General features: G+C 48.6%; 1 long non-coding RNA gene across 1 annotated transcript; it reads left to right on the forward strand.

The window, feature by feature from the left end:
* The first annotated feature begins 478 nt into the window (after positions 1 to 478).
* On the forward strand, positions 479 to 11,350 carry LOC310684882. The gene is made up of 3 exons (XR_014514925.1): positions 479 to 497; positions 5,885 to 6,029; positions 11,050 to 11,350. It is a non-coding gene; the product is annotated as an uncharacterized lncRNA (long non-coding RNA).
* Positions 11,351 to 14,499: the final 3,149 nt, after the last annotated feature.

Consider the following 14,499-nt stretch of genomic DNA (forward strand, 5'->3'; position numbering starts at 1 on the left):
AAACTTCGTTTGTTGTTCCCCTAACCCAAGTTGTAAACTGTGTATAGTACTGTCCTTGCTGCAACAAAGCTTTACACACTCTCATACAGTTGTATTTTATTGTTTATTGTTAATTTTAATTATTGTATCTTATATTGTCAATATTTTCTTTTCCCTCCTTCCCTTCCTTTTTATGGAAGCCATCCAGGGAATATTTACTGATGGGTGACTATACAAATTTAATTAACGTATAACAAAATAAACGAACATATGTCGATACAGCTGCGTGCTGAGCGGCTTACAGAATGGAAGTGGTATGGTCCCCTACTTGAATGTCCTGCAATCTCTGTAAGGGGAACAGGCAGCATTCTTGGGTGGTTGCTTTAAAAAGTGCTGGGAGCCACCATATTTATTCCCCACAATGCCCTGGGGCAGGGACAGGGACCTATTTCATTCCCTTTTCATCAGATATTAAGGTTCTTCTGGAGAAGCTTCTGAGAGCAGCATCCTGGTGGTGGGTGGGGCTGCAGGCAAAAATAGGAGGAACAATGCATGACTGTTATACAGTGGTACCTCGGGTTAAGTACTTAATTCGTTCCAGAGGTCTGTTCTTAACCTGAAACTGTTCTTAACCTGAAGCACCACTTTAGCTAATGGGGCCTCCTGCTGCTGCCACGCCGCTGGAGCAAGATGTCTGTTCTTATCCTGAAGTAAAGTTCTTAACCTGAAGCATTATTTCTGGGTTAGCGGAGTCTGTAACCTGAAGTGTATGTAACCCGAGGGACCACTGTACTATTTCTGGGTTAGCGGAGTCTGTAACCTGAAGCGTATGTAACCTGAAGTGTATGTAACCCGAGGTACCACTGTACCTTTGTTATGGTAGGCTACTTTCTCTGCCATGGGTGTAGCCAGGATTTATGTTCTGGGGGGGGGGGGGAGGACACCCACCTGCCATCATCCTCTGTTTGGACCTGTCCAGCAGATTCAGAATGAAATGTCTCAAAAACAGTTGTTTTAAATCACTTTCTTTTGACCCCAAATGCTGGAGGCTACAACAGGTCAGGAAAGGCTACATATAGGATATCTCCCCCATAAAGTACCTATACAAGAGGATAGGATAGCTGTGCATAACTGGACTACTCAAACCCCACACGCCACCTTCTTCATCCCACAAAGTTGGCTTGGTTTTGTTTTGATGCCACTACTGCAAAACGGAGGAAAATGCATTTCAAAACATAGAAATGTTGTGAATGGTTCTCCGTTGGGTTGCCTCACAGGCAAGCCAGCAAGGAAAAACCAACAGCTCTTCATTTCCTGTCTCTGTTGCAAAATCCAAGCGGAGTTGCAAGCCGTTAAATCGAGGCCAAAACAGCTTGTCGGTATCCATAAGAGCATAGGGAGAGCTTGCTGGATCAGTGTCCTGCTTTCCCAGTGGCCCAGCAGATCACTGTGGGAAACTTGTGATCAGGTTTCGTGCAGAAGAGCACTCTCCCCTCTTGCAGTTTCCTGCAAGTGATATTCAGAAGCACTGCTACCTCCAACTGTGGAGGGCAGAGCGTAGCCACTGCAGCTAGCAACCTTCAAGAGACCTCACTTCCATCTATTTTGAAGCATCCAAGATGGTGGCCATCACTGCCTCCTATGGGAGCAAGGTCCATTGTTTTAACTATGCCATACCCTCCGATGAAAATAGGGACGTCCTATTCCATAATGATAGGGACACGGGTGGCGCTGTGGGTTAAAGCCTCAGCACCTAGGACTTGCCGATCGAAAGGTCAGCGGTTCGAATCCCCGCGGCGGGGTGCGCTCCCGCTGTTCGGTCCCAGCGCCTGCCAACCTAGCAGTTCGAAAGCACCTTCGGGTGCAAGTAGATAAATAGGGACCGCTTACCAGCGGGAAGGTAAACGGCGTTCCGTGTGCTGCGCTGGCTCGCCAGATGCAGCTTGTCACGCTGGCCATGTGACCCGGAAGTGTCTTCGGACAGCGCTGGCCCCCGGCCTCTTAAGTGAGATGGGCGCACAACCCTAGAGTCTGGCAAGACTGGCCCGAACAGGCAGGGGTACCTTTACCTTTACCTATTCCATAATGATAATTTTACTATTTGTACCCCACACATCTTACTGGGTTGCCGCAGCCACTCTGGGCAGCTTATAAAAACATAATAAAGCATTAGACATTTTTATTTTTTAAAAAAACCTTCCCTATACAGGTTTGCCTTCAGATGGTTCAGGGGTTAGATAACTTCATACCCTCCAACATTTCTCCAATGAAAACTGGGACATCCTAAGGAAAAGTGGGAACAAATCCAGAAACCGCAACAGCATCTCTAAATCAGGGACGTCCCTGGAAAATAGGGACACTTGGAGGGTCTGCTATGCTCTGTGTGAAAAAGTACCATATTTTTCGCTCTATAAGACGCACCGGACCACAAGACGCACCTAGTTTTTGGAGGAGGAAAACAAGAAAAAAAATATTCTGAATCTCAGAAGCCAGAACAGCAAGAGGGATCGCTGCGCAGTGAAAGCAGCAATCCCTCTTGCTATTCTGGCTTCTGGGATAGCTGCGCAGGCTGTATTCGCTCCATAAGACGCGCACACATTTCCCCTTACTTTTTAGGAAGGAAAAGGTGAGTGTTATAGAGCGTCTTGCGGTCTGGTGCGTCTTATAGAGCGAAAAATACGGTAACTATTTACTTTGAAAAGTCAACAACTTTGGGGGTTCTATTCCTAAAAAAAGTCAAACGGTCAACAACTTTGGGGTGTCCCCCCCCTAAAAAATGGTCAACAACTCTGGGCAACCTAGGGGTGCTGGGTGGATCTTTGCACCCCAGCGCCACATATGCTTAAGACGGCCCTGTGTGCATTTTACCCTTGTACAGCAGGTTAGTTTCTTCACACACACACTCACATCTCGGTCCTCCACCCAGGCAAGGACACATTTCTAGCCAGGCAAAAGCACCAAGGAGGAGCCTGGAAGTGACCCAGGAAGGAGAGGATTAGTGTAAGCAGCTTAAATCAGTAGTGCTTTTGCACTTCACTCAAGGTGCAGCAAAAAAATTAAATTTGACCTTGGCCCTGGTCCTGGTCCTCCCCTCAAAGGGCCAGGATGGGCTTCTTCACAGAGTTGCGCTTTGGTACTCCAGCATTTTTTACTGTATGAATGCGGCAACTCAACTCTGCATTGAGTACCCTTTGTGTAGAAGGCATTGCTCTGTTTTCTGTTCCGAAAGATGAATGCAGCTTTGTGGATCTGCTGCATGGGTGGGTGGGTGTGTTTGTTTGACTTGACTGTTTGGCTTGGATGACAAAATCCAAAGGTCTTTTGTCATCTTCCCTGTGGTAGCACATTGCGCAGCCAAGATTTGCAATATAGTCAAGAATATCTCTTCGCTCAGGCCAGGGACCCATCTAGCCTTGCATTCTCATGCAGGCTAACCAGGGCATGAGCAAAACAGCACTCTTGTTCATGAGCCCCAGCTTCTTGCATCTGCCTCTGTCATACTGCCTCTGATACTAGACTACGATAGATAACCCTCATGACTTGTAGCCACTGATAGGCTCATCCTCCAGGAAATCCAAAGCATTCCTGCATTGCAGGGTTTTGGACTACAGTAGATGACTCTCAGGGACGCGGGTGGCGCTGTGGGTAAAAGCCTCAGCGCCTAGGGCTTGCCGATCGAAAGGTCAGCGGTTCGAATCCCCGCGGTGGGGTGCGCTCCCGTTGCTCGGTCCCAGCGCCTGCCAACCTAGCAGTTCGAAAGCACTCCTGGGTGCAAGTAGATAAATAGGGACTGCTTACTAGCGGGAAGGTAAACGGCGTTTCCGTGTGTGGCTCTGGCTCGCCAGAGCAGCGATGTCACGCTGGCCACATGACCCGGAAGTGTCTTCGGACAGCGCTGGGCCCCGGCCTCTTGAGTGAGATGGGCGCACAACCCTAGAGTCTGTCAAGACTGGCCCGTACGGGCAGGGGTACCTTTACCTAGATGACTCTCAGGGTCCCTTCCAACTCTATGAGTCTATGAATTTCTCTATTCTTTAAAAGCTGTTCAGCATAGGAACATAGGAAAATAGGCATCTGCTCTTATACTAAGCCAGACCATTGCCACATCTAATTTAGTACCAGGCAACTCCCCATTTCTGCAGGGGTTGCGTTCTGGGTCAAATCACACATTAGCGGAGCATGCTTAAGCCTGCCCTGCCCCATTCTGCCCCCATTCCTCCCTCTTCCAGGTCCAAAACAACCCGTGCAATTGGAATGAGTTTATACAGAATATAGTATGTTATTGATAATCATATATTTATACTGGCTCCCAGTGCGTTTCCGAGCACAATTCAAAGTGTTGGTGCTGACCTTTAAAGCCCTAAACGGCCTCGGTCCAGTACACCTGAAGGAGTGTCTCCACCCCCATCATCCTGCCCGGACACTGAGGTCCAGCGCCGAGGGCCTTCTGGCGGTTCCCTTCCTACGAGAAGCCAAGTTAGAGGGAACCAGGCAGAGGGCCTTCTCGGTAGTGGCGCCCACCCTGTGGAACGCCCTCCCACCAGATGTCAAAGAGACTACCAGACTTTTAGAAGACATCTGAAGGCAGCTCTGTTTAAGGAAGCTTTTAATGTTTGATGCATTACTGTATTTTAATATTTTGTTGGAAGCCGCCCACAGTGGCTAGGGAAGCCCAGCCAGATGGGCGGGTATAAATAAATTATTTATTTATTTATTTACTTACTTACTTACTTACTTACTTATTTTTATTTATTATGTTACAGCTTGGTCTCTCCCACAAATGCGAGATGACTGGCTGTTAATTATTTCAGATTTATTGCTAAAACAACAAAGTAAGACGGAGCTACTCATCGTCCTCCCCAGAAGATGGAGTTGCCCGGACTGAGCTCCTCCCCCTTCCCCAGCACGGAAGCCCCCACCTTCTCTTCCGGTATCTTTCATGCATCTCTGCCACTTTTGAAATCCTATAAGATTTGGCAGAGCATATTTCCTGCATTCCAACATCTTGCCCACTATCAAAGTTCTCACACATCTGTCTGTCCCTTTAGTCAGAGCTCAGATTACAGCTGCTCTCCCCATCCTCTCTGCTTTCTGCTGCTAACTGTTCTCTCCCTATGCCTACTCCTTCTTCTCCTGTCAGCATCTGAGCTTCGCTGACAATGTATTAAGACAACAATAGTACTTTAAAAGTCCTCTTTCCAAAGTTTCCCAGTTCCCATAGCATAGAAGAAAATCACACATCCGATAAGTTGAAATTGGTTCACTTACAAACTCTTCAAAGGTCTGGTTCATGTGATTTTCCATACATCAGTAAAAAAAAAGTTGTGTTGGCAGTAAAATTTAGATGTTTTACAAAGTGATCAAAGTTCCTAAATTATTGGTGGCTGGTGATAGCCATGCAGTCTGAGCAGGAGCAAACAACTCAAACCTATTGACACAGTGAGCTTCTCAGGGTAGATTGGAGGAGAACAAATGCTTGATTATCTAGTTCCTCCCAAGGTGCAGGGGGACATAGCTAAGCTTGGTAGGACAGCTTACTCTATGGTATTAACCTCTTCATGCATTACTTAGACTTAAGCCCATTAGTTATATGAAGCTAGTTATCTCACAGGGACCACAGTATGAACTGGGAACAGCTAATACAAGTGGGGAGCAGCAGTCCCACCCAGATTCATGAGTGCCAATTTCAAATAGTGGTTCCTGTGCCTTGGCATAGTAGCAATCATACATGCTTCTCTTTCGTTCTTCATCAAAGGAGACCACTAATGCTGAACTGGTGCAACTGTGAAAAGGCCAGGATAATGAATTACATCATCATCATTGTCGGACATTTCTTGTACCAGACAAGATGGATAAAGGAAGAGAAGCTGACATTTATTTATTTATTTATTTAATTTATTTATAGGTCACTCCTGGCGATAAACCTCTAGGCGATGCACAGTATGCAAAACAATTAAAACACTTCAAAGTACAGCAGACTACAGAAGATCTTGATTCACAAGATCCTTGTCACCTTGGTTTTTGCAGTCTGGCAAGGTGACTTCTTCAAGGTAGCAGTTTTCAGCACAGCCACACATCACTGTATTGCAGGCATGCCAGCTCCCATATCTTCTCAGAGCAGACAACAGAGATAAGATGCAAATCAGATGCGCATTACAAATGCGTCAAATCCACACTGGTGGCAGCTGCAGAAGTTCGCTTCATCTAAATGTGGAGGACAGGCAGAGAATATGCATCTGGTGTGTGTGTTGAGGGAAGAGCCCTATAATCTTTGAAAAAGAGTCAGGCAGTGTATTTTAATTAGAAAGAATTTACAACCTTAGCATCTCCATTCCAGAGTTTGCGATCAGTTTTGCAAAGGTGTTTGAAGAAGCCCTCAGGCACTCATCTATAAGCTCAGATGGAACACCAGACCATTTCAAGGCACAATATATTGTTGTGTATGCACTTTGCAGCCCTCCAGTGATACAGATCTTGCACCCAAGACTGTGCCAACCTTTGTAGACTTGTGGGCCAAAATAAATTGGATTTTTGAGCCGATGCTGTGGGGGCACCACACCCTCAGGTTGTGCCCAAGAGTGCTACCTTGGTCTCACCTGTTCTGCTATATTCCTGTAGTGCTAACAACTTGCTAGGCACTGTGCAGGAGACTGTGACAAAGTGCCACAACACCTTCCCAGAAGGCTTGCAGTCAACAGTGGGCGTAACAGACAGGGAAAGTGGGAGAGAGATCACAGATCTGCAACACACGGGGGAGTGAGGTGGAAGTAAAAGCTCACTGTTGTGCCACAGTCAATAGACTCTCTCCACAACCACCCTGACCTCCCCCCCCCAACCTTATTGCACATATTAGTTGCAACATCAAATGCAGCTGAAGACTAATGCCACAGACCGTTAAACAGACGGCTTCAAATATCACAATGCAATAACAGATGGTAACCACCAACCCCTGCCTCTTCCAACCAAATTGTCGGATTCCAAGGAATGAGCTTCATTTTGAGCCTGGGCAAAACAGGGTTCAACCCTAGACCCTGTTTTCAGTGCTTGGGTTTATCCTGAAAACGCAGGTATAAAGGGAGAATGCCTCTAAGTGCAGAGAACTTTCCCCTTCTCACCAAACAACTACATCCCTTCCAACATTTCACAGCTAAAGATAGAAACAAGCTTTTAACACCCATACCACCCACACCAAGGGCTACTTGCCCAAGCCTCTCCAGGGCCATTTACACATCTGCTTTCATGATGTGATCATTTACTCTGCAACAGCAGGTCCTGTGCTATTTTAAAAGTCAATAAAGTGTGCAGTCCTTTGGTTAAATATGTGTTGGAGAGGGGAGAGGTTTGTCCATGAGTAGGCAAACTAAGGCCGGGGGGGGGGGCAGATCCAGCCCAATTGCCTTCTAAATCCAGCCCACGAACAGTCCAGGAATTAGCATGTGTCCTTTTATTTAAAATCCATCTCTGGGTTCTTTGTGAGGAATAGGAATTCATTCTTTTTTTCCCCTTCAAAATATAGTCCAGCCTCCCACAAGGTCTGAGGGACAGTTGACCGGACCCCTGCTGAAAAAAATTGCTGACCCCTGGGTTTGTCCTACAGCAAGGATAGGGAACTCTGAGCATTAGTTATGCTGGCTAGAGCTGATGGGATTTGGAGTGCAAGAACATCCAGAGCGCAACAGGTCACGCAAGCCCTGTCTGACAATCTGCTCAGTTCAAAAGGTTGTCTTAGAATCGGGCAGAATGGCAAGCTGTGTGCAAGTATGTGTAAGTGTTCACCTATGTGCATTTACACGCATAGGGAGAGAGAAGATAAAGTGAAAGGGAGGGGAAAATTAAACTGAGATGCCAGGGTGACAGCCGTACCCAGGAGAATGGCATCTCTAGGAACTCACACCAACAATTTTTTACCAGCCTGCTGTCACTGGAGGTAGGCTGTCCTTCCTTCCCTGGCAGCATTTAAACAGAGACTGGATAGACATCTGTCAGTGCACTAGGTTGGAAGCTAGATTAGATGACCATCGCAAAAACAGGGGCAGTAATGTCCACAAAATAGGGACCAGCCCTAGTAAATAGGGCCAAATGGTACTTTTGTAATTGCCAGCACTCAGGGTGCGAGTCCCTTGGGAGATAGTGACTTATCGGAACTGTTCCTTGCAAAGTGCACAGATTGTGAACAATCAAATTAATCACAAATAGTGTAAATGGTTATATATGAAGAGACGGGAGATACAGGTATAACTCCTCACCCAGCCAAGAAGCTGGGTGACCTTGGGCCAGTCGCTACATCTCGGTCGCACCTACCTCACAGGATTGTCGTGAGGTTAAAAGTACAGTGGTACCTCGGTTACAGACCCTTCAGGTTACAGACTCTGCTAACCCAGAAATAGCACCTCGGGTTAAGAACTTTGCTTCAGGATGAGAACAGAAATCGTGTGGCGGCAGCAGGAGGCCCCATTAGCTAAAGTGGTACCTCAGATTAAGAACAGTTTCAGGTTAAGAACGAACCTCCAGAACAAATTAAGTTCTTAACCAGAGGTACCACTGTAGTGAATCTCCACAGCTGCCAACTTGAGCTCTGTGGAGGAAAGGAGGGATATAAATGTGATGAAAAAGCAAATGATCAAAGTAGTCACATAGTCAGAGGGTGTGGCTGCTGTGGACTCCCTGCAAGAAGAGGGCCACTGTGAGAACAGGGTGCTGGATTAGGTGAGCCACTGGCCTGATCCAGTAGTGGATCAGGCCAGTGGCTCACCTAGTCCATCACCCTGTTCTCACAGTGGCCAGCCCATTGCAGGAAACCTGCAAGCAGGACCTGAGCGAAGGTCCTCCAAATGTTGAATTTCAGCTCCAATCAGCCCCAGGCAGCCAGTGCAGCCAGCAGGCAGAGAACACAACATCCAATTGGTCCCAGCTTCCCCATCCCCATTTTTTTGAAATTCAGCATTGATACGTTTCAGTATCATTTTAAGGGGGGGGACTAGCTAAGAGGCAATCAGTCATCATCACAGCAGAGAGGAAAACACATGCACACACACAAACCCTGCACAAATGTTTGTGTTTTTGGAAACCATGCTGACTGCGAGGCAGAGATATTTGAAACTTAATTAGATATTCATTGGACTTTATTAAACTCCCAAACAAGGACATGAATGCCTTTGTTCTGTTGAATGCCTGCAGTAGATCATAATCAAGCTCCATTTTCTTCCACCCAGATCTGAAACGTCCTTCAGTGAATAGAAAGCGGGGAGAGAGAATAACTTTGCAAGCAAGCCCGCTGGCCCCTAGCATGAGCACCAGCAAGTTCTTGTATATAAATAACCAGGTTCAGGAAAAGGCACTTTCCGCTTGGCTGTCAGAAGAACACAGTGTGAATCAACAGCTTTTTGAGCTGAAAATGGGCCGCCTTATCCTTTCGGTTTGAAAGCCTTGCATCTGGTGCACTTTGACAACGACTGGACTTCATTCATACCCACCTGGCTTCACCCATTTCAGATGCCAGTCTGTCTTTACACACACACACACACACACTGCTGAAGGGGACGCCTGGTTTCTTGCAGGGAAGCCGTGCTCAAATTATGGAAGGAAAGGTAGAGGAGCCCTTACTGAATTTCACAACTTCTGACTCCCCCAATTTCGTAAGAGCATTTCTAATGCCCCACTCAGGACAAATGGCTCCCTGAACAGTTTACACCGATCAGTTAAAGCAGAAGTGGGAAACATCTGACCCGTGGGTCAAATTTGGCCCACCAGCCCTCTGCATTTGTCACACCAGGCTGTTCCCCCCCCCAAACCACGCCCTCCAGCCCCATACCTGATGTCATATATGAGATGTCAGGTAGAAATGCCAGTGCAGCTGGTCTCTGCAAAAAGCAGTGTTGAATTCCCCACCTATCAGCTGATGGATGGGGAGTTCAATCCTGCTTTTTTCACTATCTTTTTCTCCCCACCTTGCAGGCCAACTTTGACAGATGGGGAAGGCCAGCCACCTCTCAAACATCTGATGGCATGTGATTTGCAGGTGGGTTAAGGTTGGTCTCTGGGGACGTGGGTGGCACTGTGGTCTTAACCACAGAGCCTAGGGCTTGCCGATCAGAAGGTCAGCGGTTCGAATCCCTGTGATGGGGTCAGCTCCTGTTGCTTGGTCCCTGCTCCTGCCCACCTAGCAGTTCAAAAGCACATCAAAGTGCAAGTAGATAAATAGGTACTGCTCCAGTGGGAAGTAAACGGCGTTTCCGTGCTCTGCTCTGGTTCTCCAGAAGCGGCTTAGTCATGCTGGCCACATGACCCAGAAGCTGTCTGCGGACAAACGCCGGCTCCCTCGGCCTATAGAGTGAGATGAGCGTGCAACCCCAGAGTTGTCCGTGACTGGACCTAACGGTCAGGATGTACCTTTACCTTTACCTAAGTTTGGTCTCAGGGTGGAGAGGAGATGAAGCTCTGATCGCAGACGTCTTTCCCACCCCCAGCCTCTGCTCAGGGGCTGATAATCTAAAAAGATAGGACACAAAGAGAAAAAAGGATAGGAGATGGAAGCCGGGGGTGGCAAACTTGGACACTAATTCTTAAAGTTAAACAGTAGTTCTAATAATGGCCAATTGTTATAGAAACTGTTCAAAGATAGGTAGAGCTGTCCGAGAGGGTAATAATAATAAGAATAATAATAATAATAATAATAATAATAATAATAATAATAATTTTAGTCACACCATGCCTCTCTCCCTCAAAAGCCTTCTGAAGACAGCAGCTACAGGGGCCAACACAAAAACAGACCCCCTTCCACTTTAATTCAAGTACTGAAGGGAAGCAATGATTCTTAGTTCAACCCAGAGATGCTTGAGGAATTTTACCTCTGCAAATTGTGGTGCTGACTGATCTGATCTGCACCTTCTTGATGAGTGTACCTAAGGGAATGTTCTAATCCACCACCTTTCATGCTTCCCAAATGTTGTGAACCTGTTCTTGCTTCAAAAAGGTATCAACATTTGTTTAGACATTTGAGAATCTAAGCTTTACTTAGAGTGGTACAGTTGGAATTAAGGGACCTAACTTACTCATGTTCATTTATTTCAGTGGGTCTGATGTTTTGAGAAGGACTAGTATTGGACACAATCCTTGGAAAATACAACTATGGTGCAATCCTAAGTGTGACCATCCACCACTTTCAATGTTCTGCTGCCTTGCACTTACCAGAAAGGATGATGGGGTGAACTTATTTCCCTACTCCCCTGTTTGTAATTTTCTTCCATTGGTTCTGATCCCATTCTGGACTGGTTTTATAAGCTACCCTTGCAGGTAAGGCCATGAAATGCTACTCCACCCTCTCCCAAGGGAAAAAAAGTATTGGCTTGTCTGATGCATGTACACCTGTCTTAGTCATTTGCAGCCTAAAAGATGGGAAATAGCTTTCTTTGAGTAGCTGGTTATAAACCCAACACTGTGTCTGCAATTCTGTGATCACTTATGTAGGAGAAAACTCCACTGAACTCGACAGGGCTTACATCTGAGTAGAGGCACAGGGGACTGAGATGTGCAAATCAGATGCAATCTTCCCCAGAGGTTAAATACTCACACATGTTGTGCTCTCAGCAGTTCTTCAAACATTTGTTTTGGCACTAGCACTTGTCAAAGTTCATAGTCACTGAAATATACTCAGAGTCGCAAAGTGATTTCATGCTCTTTATTCAGCTCATAGTGGTGAGGAGGAAAGAAAGAATGTCCCCTCCAAGTATCTGCTTTATATACATTATTTACACAATGGGCTGCACATGATTGGCTAATTCTGGAATTCTACTGTAAGCCAATCAGGTTGTGGATTCACTTATATCTGGAGCATGATTGGGTGGTTCCTGCCAACCAATCAGACTGCTGCATTGTTCTAGGACCAATCAGACTGATGCATTCTGAATCCTATTGTTCTAGGACCAATCAGACTGCTGCGATTTGGATCCTATTCAACTCAGTACATAACACCCCTCCCCTCTAAGTTCCAGTCCTGCCCGGGAGGTCACATTCATAGTCCTCGAGGTATGCCGGCGGCCTACGTGTGCGTTGCGGCCTGTGGTGTTCCCTGGACCGGGGTTCAGGTTCTGGCTCGTGTTCCAAGGATGCTGGCTGTGATGGGCCTGTTTGGTCTGGCGCAACCGGCTCGCTCAGTCGTGGTTCTGGTTCCGGTGTCCTTTCGGCCTCGCGGGTCCTCTCTGTATTTACTGATTCTGCCTCTCCTGCTGGCCCCTCCTGCTCTATGGGCCTCACTGCCGCTCTGTTCCCTTGGGACTCCTCTGACCTTTCCTCCTCCTGGTTTTCTCCCGGGAATCGTCGCCGTATCTGGTCGCAGTGGCGGCGTCAGCATTGCCCCCCATCCATTAGCACCTCATATGACACGGGGCCAGTGACCCTGGTGACTGTGGCGGGTACCCATGCTGGGCCTGCCCCAAAATTCTTTGCGTACACTGGGTCCTGGGCCTCGAAGGTCCGGGGGTTCCTGCCTTCCCCCACCACTACCTCATCCTGAGCTCTATCGGGGTGAAGGCGGTCCAATCTGATTGCAAGGCGCCGACCCATTAGTAGTTCAGCGGGGCTCCGGCCAGTCGTTGAGCTGGGGGTGCTGTGCTGTGCTAGGAAGAATGTGGCAAGGCGGTACTCCCAATCCCCTTGCGTCATGCGGCGAAGGGTGTCCTTGGTGGTCCGCACCATGCGTTCTGCTTGGCCATTGGTGGCAGGGTGGAATGGCGCCGAACGGATGTGGCGGATGGCGTTCTGCGCTGTGAAGGTTTGGAATTCTCCTGACGTGAATGCAGTCCCGTTGTCTGAGACGAGAGTGTCAGGGAGCCCGTGGGTTGCAAACAGCCTGCGTAGTACCCGGATGGCTGCGGATGTAGAAGTGGACGATACCAGTGCGACTTCCAGCCATTTGGTGTAGGAGTCCACCACTATGAAGAATGTTTTCCCCTGAAAGGGGCCAGCGAAGTCCACATGCAGGCGTGACCATGGTGCTCGGGCGGACTCCCAGGACTGGACTGGGGCCCTTGGGGGATCTGGGCGGGATTCTTGGCAGGCCTGGCAGTGTTTGACCCAGGCCTCTATCTCTCCGTCGATCCCCGGCCACCACACATAACTCCTGGCCAGGGCCTTCATTCTTACTACCCCTGGGTGTGTCTCGTGTAGGGCTGTGAGGACCCTTTTGCGGAGGGGCTGGGGAACAACGACCCTGCTTCCCCATAACAGGCACCCCTTGTGGGCCGACAGTTCATGTTTGCGGGTTGTGTAGCCAGCGAATTCTAGCCCAGGGCTGTTGCTGGGCCATCCCCTCCACACCCAGTCCAGGACCCGGGAGATGACCCTGTCTTTCTTGGAATGGTGTGCAACTTCTTGTGCCTGAATGGGGCGGTCGGGAAGCAGCTCCAGGCTCATAACCTCTTGTGCAGGTGCTGGGTCGGGGCCTGTTTCCGGTAGTGGTAGCCTGCTGAGAGCGTCCGCATGGCCCATCGCCTTCCCAGGTCGGTGAATCAGTGCATACTGGTAGCTGGCAAGGAAAATTGACCACCTGAGGACGCGAGGAGACAGCACTTGGGGGGTCTGCTTTTCGGGGGCAAACAAGCCAAGCAACGGCTTGTGGTCAGTCACCACGGTGAAGGGCCGCCCGTACAAGAAATCATGGAATTTTTTTACTCCCTTCACAATTGCCAGCCCCTCCTTGTCTATTTGTGAGTAGTTCCGTTCGGTTGCGCTGAGTGTCTGGGAAAAGTATGCTACTGGTACCTCTCTTCCATCCGGGAGTTGGTGTCCCAGGACAGCGCCAATGCCATAGGGTGAGGCGTCGCATGCTAGCACCACCGGCAGCCTCTCGTCGAAGTGTGCCAAGACCGAGTTTGAGGCAAGCAAGTCCTTGACTGCCTGGAATGCAGCCTCCTGGCGCTGGCCCCACACCCAAGGGGCCCGCTTGTCCAGAAGTCTGTGTAGGGGCTCTGCTACCGCCGCTTTGTGGGGAAGGAAGGAATGGTAAAAGTTCAATAGTCCCAAGAAGGCCTGAAGTTCAGTCTTGTTCTTGGGCGCTGGGGCATCACAAATGGCCCGTACCTTGTCCCCAGTCGGGTGTACCCCTTCTGCGTCCACCATAAATCCCAGAAAGTCCACCTGAGGCACTCCTAGTAGACATTTTTCCCGCTTCACCTTGAGACCCGCCGTCTGGAAACGGTGCAGAACGGTGCGGAGGCGGTCCTCAAATTCCTCTGGTGTGGGCCCGGCAATCAACACATCATCGAAGAAGGGGGTGACGCCAGGAATTCCTTTAAGGAGAGAGTCCATTAGGTTCTGGAATATGCCTGGTGCCACGCTGACGCCGAATTGCAGCCGCTTTACCCTGAACGCTCCTCTGTGCGTCACAATCGTCTGTGCCTCTGCTGTGGCCTCATCTACTGGTAGCTGTTGATATGCTTGGGCCAAGTCCAGCTTGCCAAAAATTTTCGACCCAGCCAGGGTGGCAAGGACATGGCTGACCACTGGCACTGGGTATGCATGGGC

Source organism: Podarcis tiliguerta (assembly GCF_965153285.1).
Source record: "Podarcis tiliguerta genome assembly, chromosome: 8".
Taxonomy (NCBI): domain Eukaryota; kingdom Metazoa; phylum Chordata; class Lepidosauria; order Squamata; family Lacertidae; genus Podarcis; species Podarcis tiliguerta.